The following is a 17,648-nucleotide window of genomic DNA, read 5'->3' as shown; positions in this document are numbered from 1 at the left end:
TAATAGAGCCACAGCACCAAGGTCACATCTGAGCCACTTGGACTTTTGGTGGTACCAGTGACAGAACACTTCAAAACTGGGCTACACTGCATTAGTCTGTGCCAGGGCACATGTATGGCTATGCCTGTGTGTGTCTACACACACATTCGCATGCACACACACTTGCTGAGCTGGGGGGGGGGAGGCGGACTTCTGGGAGAAAGGAAGGGGAGTTTTAAAAGGACAGCTACTCTCTTATTCACTATTCTGTGGAATACACTCTGCACTGTTCTGTGGAATAACTGTTCTTCCACTATTCTGTGGAATAACACTCTGGGTTAGAGTGAGGAAAGTTGAATCTGGTCCCAGGTCTGCCTTCTAAGTTGCTCTGGGACCTTGGGAAAGTCACTTCATTTCTTTGAACTTCATCTGCAAAATGGATACAGAGACTGTATCAGTCAAGATTTAAACCAGGAAACCGAAATATCTCAAGGTATTTTGAACAGAAAATAATTTTATACAGAGAATGAAATCTTTACAAAGTTCACTGGAAGAGCCAGAAGAATGAAGTTGAAGGCCACCGGTCAGAAAACTGCTGTCATGGGTGGTAGCCTCCACTGTCATCATCACACCCTTGAAGCTGGTGACAAGACCATGGGCCCTGGAATCCAGCAACAACCAACATTGATTGTCCCACTGCACCTCTGCAGAGAGATGATGACGTCCTTTGGGTCCCGCTCCCCAATTCTGGCACAAATGCAGCTAATGAGCAGAACCCAAGTTGAGGTATGAGAAGCTCTGGGAAGTGTCATTTTTAGCTTTGCCAGCTCTGGAGACAGAAGCGTGAAATTGAAATTGGGAATCAACCTCGGCATTTGGCGTAGTTTTTTTGCTCTGAAGTTCCATGATTCTGCTGGGGAGAGTAGACTTGGGGAGTTTCAGCAGAAATATCAGCTTTTTTAGGTTTTCATTGGTCTTGCCACACTTCACCCAGCCTCCTGTGTGTGGTTCACAGCCCAAGGGGTGAAGTTGCCTGCATGCTGGAGCAGTGGGATTTTGAGGCTCCTTGAGGTCTACTTTAGATGTCCACTCTGTGAGGGGGTGGGAGAGCCATGAAGGAATCTGCCAATTGCCTTCTCTTTGGAAAGTTCCTCCCACCTCAACTCTCAACTTTGTGTAAGCTTGAAAAATAGAATTGGAAGGACAGAGAAAAATGAAGTTTAGGAGGAAACCAAGAGTTCTTCTCTGGAATCACATGGCCAAGGTCTTGGCTTCGTAATCTAAGCACAAGTACCCTTCCTCACCAAGGAGGAACCTGAGCAGAGGGTGGCAGACTGTGGGTTCAGCAGGCTTCCTATCAGGGAGCTGGAATAGAGGGTGCCAGCTCCATCACTCCTGCTCTGCCCTTCCTTCCCAAGAAGGGCGACTTGAGCTAATGAGCAGAATGGAAGCTGGGAGACTGGGTGCTAGTGTGGCATATGAGGAGTGGGGGACAGGAAGGGGGAATAGAATTTTAACCAGTATTCAATAAGACACATTCCCCAAGCTGGCATCACTCCTCCAAATTGGCAATAATTGGTGCCCCCCCAATTCCTGCCAATTGAGCAGCAGGGGGGAAAGATGGCATGGGGAGAGGAACTACCTCCCCTCTAGAGCCTGGATTCCAGATCCAAATTGGGCAAGCGGGGAGGGCAGTGACGATGGCTCATGGCAGGGAGGCTCTGGTGAGGACCTGAGGACACCCAAAGGGGTCTAGTCTCTTTCCCCTAAGGAGTCCCTAAGGTGCCTCCTTAGGACTTTGTCTTATGGAAACTTTCTGAGAAAGGCTGGGAAACAGGCTTGTTTGTTTGAGAGGCAATATCATTCAGAGGTAAGCAGGCAGTTAAAAACTTGAGTCCCTGGTTGATATCGCATCTGGCTGGGACCCTGGACCTGGTCTTCTTGGAGCAGGGTTGCTACCTGGGGGTAGCACTGCTGATGATCAATATGGGACGCTGCCAGTGAGAAGGGGAAGCCTTGGAGAGACCAACCCTCTTGCCAGAGGAGGAACTGTATGGGTTAAAAAAAGAGTCCACAGATCCTTCTGGGTGCAAATGCCAGAAGTATGAAGGGAGCCACCTCAGTAGAAGACGCTCTGGTCGAGTAGACAAAGGAACTGGCTGTGTCTAGGCTCCATCATTTCACCTCTCTGCTCAAGTAGATTCCTCACCCGTGATGGGATGGTGAGGCCACTCTGCGAAGGGCCCTCTTGGCCTTGATGGTCTATGATTGCAGTTCTGCAGAGCACCTGTCTCCTCCTGTTTCGCACAGGACACGGGTTCCTGCTCCTTCTGGCCTGCTCCCGTTTCTCAGGAGGGTGGAGGAGTGGTCTCTGAGTGCTGAAAAGACCCCCTGCGGCTGTTTGAGAGGGCTCGGATGTGCACGGAAAACACTCTCCCATGTTGTTATTCAGTGGGAAGAAAGAAGAGGAAGAAAAGCAAAGGGAGAAGGTATTGTTTGGGTACAATCTGTGTTTGCAATTTTCCACATCGGTTCTTTTTATGAACGCTCCAAAAACAAGACAACAGCAGTGGCTGATTCAATATGCACCATGCAGGAAAACAATAAGGAAAAAAATAAGGGTTTTTAATAAGCACTTGGAAAGGCTGTAATTAAATCTCGGGCTCTGTTTGGAAAACAAGAATCTCATTTAGTGCCTTTGCCCCGGCGCTCCCTAATATCTACACCCGTGTTTTCTGCTGGGCAATTACTGTGTCCTCCGCAGCTTAACAAATACGGGTGTGGGACACGCTCAGGAGGGAGATCCCAGGACGGAAGGAGGGGCGCCTGCAGGGGAGGGGCAAGGGCTGCAGAAAACTTGGCTCTCACCCCAACAGCTGTCACGGGAACCTGTGGGAGGTGGGGAAGGAAGAGTTACAGGGTGGGGGAAGGAGGAGTGAGGGCAGAGGCAGGCCCCCTGCCTCTCCTGCCTGCATTTCCTCAAATCTCATTCCACAAAGGAGCCAAGGGATTATGAGAACACAGAGGGCCCCTCTGGCCTAGGACTCAGGGACTTTAGAAGAGATGACCAGACGGCCGGGCACGGTGGCTCATGCCTGTAATCCCAGCACTTTGGGAGGCCGAGGCGGGTGATCACTTCAGGTCAGGAGTTCGAGATCAGCCTGGCCAACATGATGGAACCCCATCTCTACAGAAAAAAATACAAAAATTAGCCAGTCGTGGTGGTGGGTGCCTGTATTATCAGCTACTTGGGAGGCTGAGGCAGGAGAATCACTTGAACCCAGGAGGGGGAGGTTGCAGTAAGCCAAGATTGCACCACTGTACCACAGCTTGGGCAACAGGGTGAGACCATGTCTCAAAAGAAAAAACAAACAAACAAAAAATTAAAAAAAAAAGAGAGAGATGACCAGAGGAAGAAGGGACATGTCAGCAAGACAATGGGAGCCTCAAATCAGTGGGGGTTGTGTGTCCACAGCGATTTTAAAAAACATTTTAAATTTTTTTTATTTTTATTTTTAGAGACATGGTCTTACTATGTTGCCCAGGTTGCAGTGCAGTGGCCCAATCGTGGCTCACTGTAGCCTTGACCTCCTGGGTTCAAGTGATCCTCCCTCCTCAGCCTCTGGAGTAGCTGGGACTACAGGCATGCGCCACCACTTCTGACTAATTTTTAATTTTTTTGTAGACAGAGGATCTTACCATGTTGCTCAGGCTGGTCTCCAACTCCCGAAGTGCTGGGATTACAGGTGTGAGCTACTGTGCCCAGCCTGAAAAACATTTTTCCAGCCTGGAGAACATGGTGAGACATCATCTTTACAAAAATTAAGAAAAATTAACTAGGTATGGTGGCATGCACCTGTGTTCCCAACTACTTGGGAGACTGAGGTGGGAGGATTGCTTGAGCCCAGAAGGTAGAGGCTGCTGTGAGTTGTGATTGCGCTACTGTAGTCCAGCCTGAGTGACGGAGAGAGACCTTATCTCACTCCTTGGTTGATCAAAGAGATCAACCAATAAGTGGATAAAGAAAATGTGGTATATATACACACCATAGAGTACTACTCAACCATAAAACGGAATGAAATAATGACCTTTGCAGCAACTTGGATGGAGTTGGAGGCCATTATTCTAAGTGGAGTAACTCAGGAATGGAAAAATAAATGTCATATATTCTCACTTATAAGTGGGAGCTAAGCTATGAGGATGCAGAGGCATAAGAATAATATAATGGACTTTAGTGACTCACAGGGAAGGATGGGAAGAAGGTGAGGGATAAAAGACTACCTACTGGGTACAGCGTGCACTGCTGGGGTGATGGGTGCACCAAAATCTCAGAAATCACCACTAGAGAACTTATCTATGTAACAACAAACCACTTGTACCTAAAAAATTATTGAAGTAAAAATTGACACATAGTCATTGCATATATTTATGGAGTGCATAGTAATATTTGGATACATATAATGTGGAATGATCAAATCAGGGTAATTAGCATATCCATCATCTTAAACATTGATAATTTCTCTGTGTTGGGCACATTCAAAAGTCTCACCTTCATGTGACACTATCCAATAAATTATTGTTAACTATGGTCCCTCTACAGTGGTATGGAACACTAGAACTTATTCCTCCCATCTAGTCGTCATTTTGTATCCTATAACCAACTTCTTCCTATCTGCCCCTCCTCCTTACCCTTCTCAGCATCTGGTAAACTCTCTTCTACTCTCTGCTATGAGATCAACTTTTTTTTTTTTTTTTTTTTAGCTTTACATGAGTGAGAACATGGAGTATTTATCTTTCTGTGCCTGGGTTATTTCACCAACAATGTACTCCGGGCTCATCCATGTTGCTGCAAATGACAAGATTTCATTGTTTTTTGATAGCTGAATGATATTCTATTTATAGATGTATACCATATTTTTTTTATCCATTAATCTGCTGATGGACACTTAGACTGATTCCAGTCACTTAGGCTGTTGTGACTAGAGTGGCAGTAAACATGGGGCTGTAGATGTCTCTTTGGTCTACTGATTTTCTTTCCTTTGGATATATATCAGTAGTGGGATTGCTGGATCTTACGGTAGTTCTGTTTTAGCTTTTTGAGGAACCTCCATACTGTTTTCCATAATGGTTATACAAATTTACATTTGTACCAACAGTATGTAAGAATTCCTGTTCTCTACACACCAGGATATTTCTTTGCAGGAAATTAGCCAATTTGTATAGTATGGGCTTGTCCTTGCCAAGTTGTATTGAGTGGGTTTGAACTTCTACAGTTCAAAACAGCTGCCTTGACCACAGTCCTCCGCCTGTCCCGTATAAATACCACGCCTTCCCCGTGGTATTATATTAGTGCACTGTTTTTTAATGAATAGTCACTAGGGGTCAGGCACCATACTAAGGACTCTTTCAAGTCTGTCACTGAATCCCCTCAACACAGTCAGAGGATAGGTGCTGCTGTTACTAGCTCTGTTTTCTGGGTGGGGAAGCTGAGGAACAGAGGTTAAGTCTTGTGTCCAAGAATCACTAGCTAGCAGGAGATGGGGCCAGCTCTTGAACCCAGGCTGTCTGGTTCCAGGGGGTTTGCTGTTCACCTTGTCTGCTATGCTTGCTTATCGGAGACGCTTTCACTGCTCTCTTTCTGCCTCTTGCTCTGGGTGCCAGAGTCTCAGGCATTTTAACAGAGTGCCTGCTGGGAGAGGGGAGAGGGGGAACCTTGGCTAGATTTGGGCTGGAGGAGGGGCCGAGCTTCTTCTCCTGGGGCCCTGTGTCCCAGGGATGTGGTGGTGGGACTTGCACTGAGAGGCGATGCATCCGTGGGGAGCAGGGTCTGCAGTCTTGCATAAAACTATGAAGACTTAAAGCATTTTCCAGAGGCTTTTCCAAATCTTAATGCGGTATCCAAATATTATATACTATAATATTATAATATACTGTAACATTGATTGAGTGCTTTGTCCAGAAGTATAGCTCAGGTAGGTAGTGCCCAGAGAGCTGAAGAAATCTGTTGACTTTGATATCTTGTCTTTATTTATGGGGTCTTTTTTGAACTCTCTGAAGCAGAGCCTGAGTCCTTTGGAAATATTTGGCCCTTCCTTTCCATCTTTCTGTGACCTTCAGTAAAGCATCCTCCCTCCCTGAGTCTCAAGGACAGATGGATTTCCTTGCTAGAGATTGTGTCCAATTGCATGGTGCTGCCTTATGGCTTTCCAATCCCCTACTCCTGTCATGGCTGCATCTCAGTTCTAGCCAGAAGCTGGCTCTGCCCCATCCTTCCTCGGCTCTTCCCAACAATGCTGAGGGTACGACTCCCTGTGCCAGCTGGAAGCCACCCTATTTGGTATGCGTGCTCATGGTAACTCTGTGCCCAGTGCCAGGCTCCTGGAGAGGAGCTGAGATTCTAGAGCAGCCAGGTCCCTCTGCATTCCTTGGCGTAGCTCCTCTCACCTCCTGAAACGAAGGGAAGCAAAGCTCTTGATGCTGTACACTGCTGCCTCTTCTGAGGCTCTTGAAGCTGCTGTTGCCTGTTGCTGTTGTGGCTTTGAGGAAACAGCTTTTGAGGAGTTGTTGCCTGTGTCAACTCAACAAAGAGAGAGAAAGCGAAAGAGCAAGAGTGAGAGGGAGTGGGGTGAGTAAGTAAGCATCACTGAATAGGGAAGCCAATTAATATTCTTGGAACAAACTCTCTGAGCACTATCTGCTGTCATCAGTGAGTCAGTGCAAATGCTGAAAATTCCGATAAAGATGGGAGCAGCAGGTCATTCCTTTAATGCCAGGACCTTCTGCTTGGTGTTGTCTTGAGAAGGTGACACAGTTAACTATTACCCTTTAGTACTAATCACAAACTGTAGAAAGCACCTGAGTGTGTCATTAATAACACCACCTGGCATGCATATTGCACTCTCTTCTGGGAGCTCTGATGGTAGAGAAGGCATGGTTTCATGTACTGTCACTGACAAGCTTGGAGCTGCCATACCTGCCCCATTTTCCAGATTCACATACAGAGGCTGGGGAGATGGTAGTGTCAATGGCTAAAGCAGGTTTCTTAATCTCAAGCCATTGCTTCTTCATTGAAATTTCTTAACAATACAGGATCTTGAATTTAGGCCTCTTGGGTTCATGACAGTGGCTAAAGGTGATGAGCTAAAATCAGAAATGACTCCACTTGTAGTATTAGTACCTTTTGGGAAGCAAAGTTTAAAAGCACACTTAAAGGACATCAAAATTATCCAAAGAAACACAGTATGTCCCCAGGAACTTCGGGGGAAGCCGTACTTCCACACAGTACTTTTAGTCTTTCCTGGGGAAGTGGGGGAGCTCTGTCAGCCATTTAGGTGCCAGATATTGGATAGATTCAGGTCCTCACTGCAGATTTTACTGCCTCTAGAATATGAATCAACAACCTTTTTGCTGCTGAGAAATGCAAACAAGTGTGTATCTTATTTGGATGACCTAGGTAGACCTCACACTTAGCAGGAAAGAAAAGGACAACAGAGACAAACATCAGGACTATATTGGTTGGGGCCTGAGCTGGCTGACCTTTAAGTTCCTTTCACACATGAGTTTCTGTGCATCTGTGCTTCTCTACATAGCTGAGTAGGAAAGAAGAAAGAGATACATTTGAAAGCGATGTATGTGTTGAGATGTGGGACGAGGTTGGTACCAATCTCCCAGAGTGACCTGGCCTCTCCCTCCCACCCACCTATCAGCCACACTGAGTGTACCCTAGTTCTCTGAGAATGAGATCCAAGTCTGACCTAAGGGCCAAGGCCAGATAATTTGCCAATTTCTAACTCTGCAGGCCTCTCTGCTACACCAAGCAGCAGCTCCTGTCTTCTTCTGCCCCAATCCATGAAGCTTTTTGGCTGCTCTTCGCAGCCTTCCCAAAGGTTTTTGTTGTTGTTTGACCATTGTATGGATAAGAGGACACCCAAGTCACCCCCTCTTCCCAATCAAACTGCCAGGAAGTCCAGCCACTATCAGATAGTCCAGAACATGGAAGGTCTCACAAAGGTTTGCTGGAGTGATTTGAATTGCTGTGCCTCAACAGGGCAATGCATTTATGCTTCCAAAACTCAGCATGGGCTGGGCGTGGTGGCTCATTCCTGTAATCCCAGCACTTTGGGAGGCTGAGGCGAGTGGATCACTTGAGGTCAGGAGTTCGAGATCAGCCTGGCCAACATGGTGAAACCCCATCTCTACCAAAAATATAAAAAATTAGCCAGGTGTGGTGGTGTGTTCCTGTAATCCCACCTACTCGGGAGGCTGAGGCAGGAGAATGGCTTGAACCTGGGGGGGCAGAGGTTGCGGTGAGCCGAGATTGTGCCACTGCACTCTAGCCTGGGTGACAGAGTGAAACTGTCTCAAACAACAACAACAACAACAACAACAACAACAACAACAACAGTAACAACAAACAAAACTCAGCGTGTACAAAACTTGTTTGGGCAGGATGTTAAAATGCCTATTCCTGGGCCCAGCCCCAGAGATCCTGATTCAGCAGGTATGGGGTGGAGCTCAGGGATTCTGCATTTTTAACAAGCTCTCTGGTTGGTGCTGTACAAATTGCAGTGTGCCATTCTTTTGTGTGATGTGGAGCCTGTGACTTTTGAGTTGTAGAAGTTCTCCTTTGACTTCTTCATTAACACATAGCGACCTGGTTTGTGACTCTGTCTTCCTGTTTCTCACAGGACTCACTTTTATGGAATTGAGCTTGGTTTCAATGGCCTTCTTGTAGCAGAACCAGAGTTTCCTATCTCTCATTTATTCCTTTACCTGTCTTGTCTCTGGTGTTCTTATTTCATCCGCAAGCCTCAGTGTTGGGAAAAAAATAGCTGTTCAGGTGGGCTTTACCAGCACAAATCTGGAATTTCCTGTCCCTCAGTGGGGCCCTTCTTCATTAGCACAGTCGTGGTGCAGGAGGTTTTTATGTGACCTCATCCTGGGATCGGGCTCATCTCCTCCCTCAATCCTGACTCTAAGGCAAAGTCTTCATCAGCAAATTCCACTGGGGACTTTGGCCACTTTGGAAGCAAACTCTTTTTGCAAGAGATTCAGAATGATCCCTGCCCTGTGCCCTTCACCTTGCTCCTCCTGGCTGATGGAAGAGCATGAGTCTGAGCATGAGACTCTATTGGGAGGAGAAGAAGCTGAGATGAACCCTGATGTATCAGAACACTGGTGGCATGGCCTTCTCAGTGCTGAGTGCTGCCTAGCTTTCACCAAGTCCCCATGTCAAAGGCCTGAAGCCAGGTAGACCTATGGGAGTTGGATCCTTCTGGGATGTACATTGGATCAGGGAAGACTTAGAGCTTTGCCAACCTTCAGCAGTCTCCACAGGGTCCTGGGCTGGGCTCTGGGGAGGGGTGGAGGAGATTGAAAATGGTTACCCAAGGACTCTCTTCAAGGTATGGGGAACTTCTCTCAAACTGCGTCTTGAATACTTCATTAGTTTATGGGCTGCTCTGGTGGAATAGATTGAAAGGTTGGCTCTCAATTCATTATTTTCTGCTTGCACTTTATAGGTGGGCCACATTTTTTAAATGTTTCAGTTTGCTCCTGTATAAAATAGAGAAAATCATCCTTGAATAATCATTTTGATAATAATAATAACACTGCATTCACCCAGTGTTTTTGAACACCTGTTACATGCCAGGTACTGTTTAATGGCATGAGGGATACAAGTGAACATAATGTAATTCATGCCTTCATGGAGCTTACGTTCTAAAAGGGGATAGAGAAAACATAAACATAATATTTAGTACATCAGAAAGTAATACATTTTAGGAAGGAAAATAAAGCAGGAATGGGATGTAGGGAGTGGTGGAGAGAGAGGTACTATAGGGTATAACCAGGGAAAGTCTCACTGATAGTTGGAAGAAAGTGAGGGAGCAAGCCACATGGCTATTTTGGAGAAAGGTTCTAAGCATAGGAAATAGTGAATGCAAAGACTTTGAGGCAGGAGTATGTTCAAGCAACAGCAAGGTGACCAGTGTCGCCAGATGATAGCACTGATCATGAACAATAATAACAGCAAAGCCAATGAGATAGGTACTATTTTTATCTTCATTTTGCAGGTGACTTGCCTAAGGTTACACAGCTACCATGTGGTCGAGTTTAGAGAAGACAACTTGACTACAGGTCTTGCTCTCTTAGTCATTAAAAGGCAGGAGGTGGGAAGGAGTTTCCAGTATTTGTCAAAGGCAGCCAGCTTCTTAGAGAGGGAGGGATCTATGCACATATGTAGAGGAGGGGAGGGGTGCTTTCCCTTTTCTTCTCCTACCAGTTAATCACAGAATATGTTAGTACAACACAGTCAATTTTTATGGATACCCAGATGCAGTAGCCCTGCCTGGACCCAGAGGGAAGAAGCTTCAGAAACAAGAGAAAGAAATAGGAGCCCTGTGGCTGACTACTGAGAGAATGATTATGTTTTCTGCTGCCCCTTCTGGGTTTCGCTCCCTTCTGCGCCTCAGGCGCTGGCCGTGGTGCTGAATGCTGATGTGCTGAATGCAGGGTGAACGCGTCTGGGCGAGGTGATTCTCGCTAGTGCAGCAGTCGGTATAGGGGGTTGTCTGTATGTCTGATGCGGGATATTGATATGGACAGGCGATGAGAGCTGAGAGGAAGAAGGTGTGGCAGAAGTGAGACTGGCTTGCCCATTTCTTATTCTAAAATTGGTTCACTGTGCACTAAACATAATGGTTTCAGTGGTTCAGTCCTGGCGTGATGCTGGTGAGGTCGCTGTGCTGGGACAGCAGCTGGAAGTGCCCGTCAGTGGAGTAGTTTCCATTGCTCATAGCAGCAAAGCTGCCTTTTCTGTGATTCCAGGCCATTCACATTTCCACATTTGTGCTTTGATTGTTTTATTTCTCTACGCAGGAATGTTCAAAATCTGTCTTAAATCACTTTTGATTTCATGGAGCTACATTAGCTATCTCTTTTAAAATGCCTGTGTTATATGTGTAGCTTATTTCACAGAATCTAAGAGTTAATCCTATTTTCTTGTCTAATCAACGTTTTCTTGAGATCACGGAAATTATTTTCCATTTCTTTTGTAATTCTCACTGCTGCACAGTTGTGGGTACGGGACAGATTTGCAAATATCTCAGATCCTTTTGGGCCTTGGTGCTTTTCAAAAGCTTCTTGTATCCTCTTCTGGCTCTCTTTTTCATCTGAGTCATGACAATCTTTGTAGGGCTAAAATCTCATTTATTAAGCCGGTTGATTTTTTGAGACATCAAATAGCCATGTACATGTTGAGCATTATAGAGGAGGGATGGTGAAATGTGGTTGAATGATGAGGAGGCAAGGGTGAATGAAATCAAAGGGACAATATTTATGCCCCTTAGCAGGAAGGGCAACTATGTTACATTTTGTGGGTTAATTATAAAAATTATACATTGCTTTGGCGTGTCCCAAACTGCTGCCCCAGACAGCAGCCTGTTGGGTTATTGGTCTTCTGTGGATGCATAGTTTGAGTGCTTGAGTTATTGGTATTTAGCTATATCTTTTTTTGAAGGAGATATTACCTCATTGTTCTAGTTCTTTGGCCTGGATATTTGGGTAGAGTCAGTAAACATGATCCTGCCTTGGGGGAATCCAGGTTCCTACTCTCCTGGAGTCAGACAGAAAGGAACAGAATGAAAGAGAAGCTTTTGATTAAGGATGACCCTTCTTCATCAGCTCTGTCCATGTGGTGACCCAGGTAAATGCTGCCAATACCTTTCTCCATGATCTTTCTTAGGGACTTGGAAGGTGCTTTTGTAACTTGGACAACAGCAACGTATTAAGTAACAGAACTTTTTCTCAGCTCTGGGAGAAACTTGCCGATGTTTGATGACTGGGGATATCACAGAAAAAGCATTAAACTTTCCAGCATGCCTGGGCCCAATATTAATCATCTGTCAGCCAGGAATCTTGGTGAGCAGGAAGGAGAAAATGAGTTGTGTGTGTGTGTGTGTGTGTGTGTGTGTGTGTGTGTGTATGGAGGGGTGGGGGATGGAGGGTGGTGAGAGGCTGAAAGATAGCACTCCAGGAGCTAGGCCAAATGGAGAGTACAGGAGGTGAAGGAAGGAATGGTGAGAAGATAGTCAAGTGGAAGGAAAAGCAGATGAATTGGGGAGGAAAGTGAGAGACATTGAAGAAGGTGTATGGAAAAATGAAGTGGGGGCAGAAGATGCAAGATGGATGTGAAAATTATTTGAAAAGAAAGTGGTATCGAAAAGTGCAATGTCATTGCAGTTAGGCACACAGAAGTATTGGAGAGGAGAAGGCATAAAAGAGGGAGAAGAAAAACAAAGATGAGCAAGAAGGACATTGAGATAGATTGAGAACAGACAAGCTGAGAAAGACACACACAAAGAGGAAATGAATATTCTAGGGTCATAAGAAACCAGGGACTAGAGATCTTGTGACATCAACAGAAGGCAGAGACTGCAAGACAAAAGACAAGCCATTTTCTGGTCTGTGAAGTCACCCACAGCAGCACAATGTGCTGGGAACTGATGTCTGCCTGTGATCATTGTTTACTTAGAAAGCCGGCTGACATGAGATGAAATTAACACAATAGGATGGAAAATTGCTAATAAAACAAAAATCCCTGCTGTTAGATTTTCATAGCCTAATTATTCAGCACGTTACTCACTAATGGCATGAGACATTACCATGCTAATGTGTAGTCTGCATATGTCAGAGGAGGAAGGATGGGAAGGACTCTTACTCTTTGCAAATGGAGAAATTACCTACTCCCAGATGGAGGACAGTTGGGATTAGTGGGATACTGGTGGTCAGGAAAGAGGGGTAGACTTTTCTAGGCCTGGGCAGGAATCAGAGCCCTAGGGTTTGTTCCTCTGTACTAATCAAAGCACCATGGGCCCTTCCAATCCAAGCTGCTCTCGGCGTTCACCATGTGTCCCTCCCATTTGAGAATCACATTACTGAGATGAATAAGATTTGAGCACAAATAATAAGAAGCAAAAGCTGTCTCTAAGTGCACTTGACAACTGTGGGAGCCTGACTTTGTTTACACTTTTACTTGGCATCCTCTGATCACTATCTGATTCAAATCTTATGTAGTTAATTTATTCTTGTGGCTTTTATTTAAATCTGTTCTGTTATGTTAAGAGGTATTCTGATTGTCCTTGACAAAGTGAAAAGATCCCAGAGTCAGGGACTGTATATTCTACTTTCTTAGAAGCTCTTTGTTCTGTCCATTTATGCATCCAGAGATACAGACATTCATTCAATACTGGCTGAATGACTATCCCTGGATCACGTGATGGAGTGCAAAGAAAAACAGAAACCATTATTTTCCTCAAGATAAATAATGGGCACGAGGTGGGTATGCAAATTACTAAGGGAGGTGTTCAACCAGGGAGACCTGGAAGAGCATGCACAGGCAAGTTCCATCTTCGTGGAGGACGGCAGCAGGGCTATAGCTCTGGAGGAGCGGTTCTATCGTCTTCAGCCTTAGACAATCCTGGAACCATAACCTGTTTCTAAGATGGGCAGTCTGATGATGGAAGGGCTACCTGAATGTGGGTATGTACGTGCTTGCACATGCTTGTGTGCTTGCTTGATTCTGTCCCCTTACTGTGGTTGGCTCTGGTAGTGGTAGCTCTCCTCTCCTCTTTTTCTCTGGAAACATAAACATCTTTTTCCAACAAGAAGTCTATTCCATATTGATCCTATGGGACAGAGTTACAGTGATCATGCAATTGGTTCAAGGAGGCCTATGTGACCTGGGATTGATCAATTAGAATCCTCAGCATTCTTCCAGGACTTTGCTGGGACCAGTGGCAGAGGTTTTCTTTCTCTCTCTGTGCTTCTGTCTCTGCCTCTCTCTTCCTGAAAGAGCTAACTTTCTGAAAGTTTGGGATAGATTTAACTACCTGTATTAGTCCATTTTCATACTGCTCTCAAGAAATACCTGAGACTGGATAATTTATAAAGAAAAAGAGGTTTAGTGGACTCACAGTTTCACATGGCTGGGAAGGCCTCCCAATCATGGTAGAAGGTGAAGGAAGAACAGGAACACGTTTTACATGGCAGCAGGCAAGAGAGCATGTGCAGGGGAACTGCCCTTTATTCAGCATGGGAAAAACCTGCCGGCATGATTCAATTACCTCCCACCGGGTCCCTCCCACGACCCATGGAGATTATGGGAGCTACAATTGAAGATGAGATTTGGGTGGGGACACAGCCAAACCATTTTGCTCCCTAAGCCAATTTTTTAGCATGTGGGAGAAAATTGCCTGAGAATAAAATCAACTCAGAAAAGCAAAAGAGAGAGAGAGAGAGAGAGAGAGAGAGAGAGAGAGAGAGAGAGAGATTGAGATCTAATGATATTGTTCAAATTAATTCCTTAATCTGGACAGGAATTCTTGGTTACACAGACCAGATCGTTCTCTTTGTGCTTAAGCTGGTTTGAGTTAAATTTGTCACATGCAAATCAAGTAGTCCTAGTAACACTTTTTCTTCCACTCATCTCAGCTTTAGAATGCTCAAGGTATTCTTGGCCACTGTGAACAGAACAAGACTTTATAATTCTTTACAATGGATGTGTCCTTTGTAGCCTGCCATCGGCCTTTGTGGTGGTAGGTGAAGAGACAGGTCAAGCTCCTTGCTGAGCAACACTCAATGGAGTGAAAGCTGGTATGGAGGTCCTTGATCTTCTAACCTACAAAGGATTTTTGAAGCATACTTTTCCCAATGTTTCTTCTGTTTCTCTTTGGACTTTTTCCCTCTTGTAAATTGATACTGAGGGTATGAAGCCAAGGAAGAACTTCATAAAAGCACTAGGTTTTTCCGGAGGGATTTCAAAGTGAAGAAGCGATTAAGCGGGTGGAGCTTGCTTGAGATGTATCAATGACCCTAGCAGGGATCAGTGGGCTTGGAGAGCCTCTGCCTCTGAGCAGCCAGAATGTTTTTCTGTGTGCTGGCACAAAAGTGCCCTGTGCACAAGTGTCCTGGTGATAACGCTGGACCAGGAGAAGGAACTAGGAAAAAAGGGGTGGTAGTCATTAGGACTAGTGACTAGAATTTGGATTTTTCTTTTTCTGGGCACATGATAAAATTGCATTCCCATCACTCTTAAAGCTAGGTGTGGCTGGATGATTTACTCATAATGAAATGTGAGCAGAAGCCATGTGCCTCCTCTGGTACATCATATTTAAGAACCATTGAATGATTTCTCCACTCTTTCATGAAGACTGGTGATATTCAAGATGAGATTTTCATCAACCAGGCTGCCCCTGAATAAGTCTGTACCAGTTTCCTGAATAAGGAAAAAGCAGCCAATTCCAGCATGAACATGAAGTGCGATCAAGAAAGAAACCATTGTTATTTTAAACCATCAAGTTTTTTTTTTTAAATTAATGAACTTTATTTTTTAGCACAGTTTTAGATTAACAGAAGGGCCAGACACACTGGCTCATGCCTATAATTCCAGTGCTTTGGGAGGCTGAGGTGGGAGGATCCCTTGAGGCCAGGAGATTAAGACCAGTCTGGGCAAAATAGCAAGACCCATCTCTACCCAATATGGAAAGAAAATTAGCTGGGTGTGGTGGCATGTGCCTGTAGCCCTAGGTATTCAGGAGGGTGAGGCAGGATGATTGCTTGAGACCAGGAGTTTTAGTGAGTTATGATCATGCTGCTGCATTTGCACTCTAACATGCATAACAGCGTGGTTTTGTCTTAAAAAAAAAGATTTACAGAAGAATTGAGCAGATAGTTCAGCGTTTCCATGTATCTCCCCTACTGACATATCCCTTATTATTGACATCATACATTAGTATAGTATATTTGTCACAATTAATGACCCAATACTGATATATTATTATTAACTAGAGTTCATAGTTTACATAGAGGTTCACTATTTGCATTGTACAATTCTGTGAGTCCCAACAAATGCATGTCATATACCCATAATTATAGTATACAGAATCCTATTGCTGCTCTAAAAATCTCCTGTGCTTCACCTGCTAATCCCTCCCCTACCCAGAACCCCTGGCAACCACTGACCTTTTTAATGTCTATATAGTATTTCATTTCCCAGAATGTCATATAGTTGGAATCATACAGTATGTATCCCTTTCAGACTGGCTTCACTTAGCAATACACATTTAAATTTCTTTCTTGTCTTTTCATGGATTGGTAGGACTTTCTTCCTGTCACTGAATAATATTCGTTGTATAGAATATGGTTTGCTTATCCATTTACCTATTGAGTTACATCTTGGTTGCTTCCAGTTTTTGGCAATTATGAATAAAGCTGCTATAAACATTCATTTGTAGGTTTTATGTGGGCATAAGTTTTCAAGTCAGTTGGATAAATACCTAGGAGTGCGATTGTTGGATTGTATGGCAATACTATGTTTAAGCCTTGTAAGAAACCACCAGATTATCTTTCAAAGTGGCCACACCATTTTGCATTGCCACTGAATAATATTCTTGCCAATATTTGGCATTGTTAGGGTTTTTTTTTTTGCCATTAGAATAGGTATTTAGTGGTATCTCATTGTTGTTTTAACTTGCGCTTCTCTAATGACATATGATGTTGAGCATGTATTCATATACTTGTTTGTCATCTGTGTATCTTTTTGGTGGGGTATCTGTTCAAGTCTTTTGCCAGCTTTTAAAGTGGGTTGTTTATTTTCTTATTATTGAGTTTTAAGGTTTTTTTTTTTTCCCTTTTGGCTACAAGGCCTTTATCAGACATGTGCTTTGTGAATATATTCTTCCAGTCTTTGGCTCGTTTTTTCATTCTCTTAAAAGTATCTTTTGCAGAGCAGAAGTTTTAAATTTTAATAAAATCTAAGTTGCCAATATTTTTCTTTCATGTATTGCTCTTTTTTTTTTTTAATCTGAAAACTCATCTCCAAACTCAAGGTCACCTAGATTTTCTTCTACATTATCTTCTAGAAGTTTTATAGTTTTACATTCAGGTCTATGATCCTTTTTGAGGTAATATTTTGTGAAAAGTAGAAGGAAGGTCTGTATCTAGATTTATCTTTTCCTAAGGATGTCCGATGTTTTAGTACCATTTATTTAAAAATCTATGGTATCTTTTTTTTTTTTTTTTGAGACAGATTCTTAGACTGTTGCCCAGGCTGGGTGCAGTGGTGTGGTGTCAGCTCACTGCAGCCTCTGCCTCCCAGGCTCAAGTGATTCTCTCACATCAGCTCCTGAGTAGCTGGGACTACAGGTGTGTACTACCATGCCTGGCTAATTAAAAAACTGTAGATACACAGTCTTACTATATTGCCCAGGCTGGTCTCAGACTCCTGGGCTCAAGCCACCCTCCTATCTCAGCCTCCCAAAGTGCTGGGATTACAGGTGTGAGCCACCATGCTTTGCCTAAAAATCTACTATTTCCTCATTGAATCTCCTTTGCTCCTTTGTCAAAGATAGGTGGTCTGTCTTGCGTGGGTCTGTTTTGGACTCTTTTATGTTCCACTGATTTATTTGTCTATTCTTCCTCCAATATCATGTTGTCTTGATTACTGTACCTTTATTAGCAGTGTTAAAGTCAGGTAATATCAGCCTTTTGACTTTGTGCTTCTTTTTCAGTATCGTGTTGATTATCTTGTCTTTTGCCTTTCCATATAAACTTTAAATCTTTTTTTGATATTTGCAAAATAACTTGTCAGGATTTTGATCAAGATTACATTC

The sequence above is a fragment of the Macaca nemestrina genome, chromosome 4 (assembly GCF_043159975.1).
Source record: "Macaca nemestrina isolate mMacNem1 chromosome 4, mMacNem.hap1, whole genome shotgun sequence".
NCBI classification, from domain to species: Eukaryota; Metazoa; Chordata; class Mammalia; order Primates; family Cercopithecidae; genus Macaca; species Macaca nemestrina.
Note: the sequence above shows the minus strand (reverse complement) of the source record.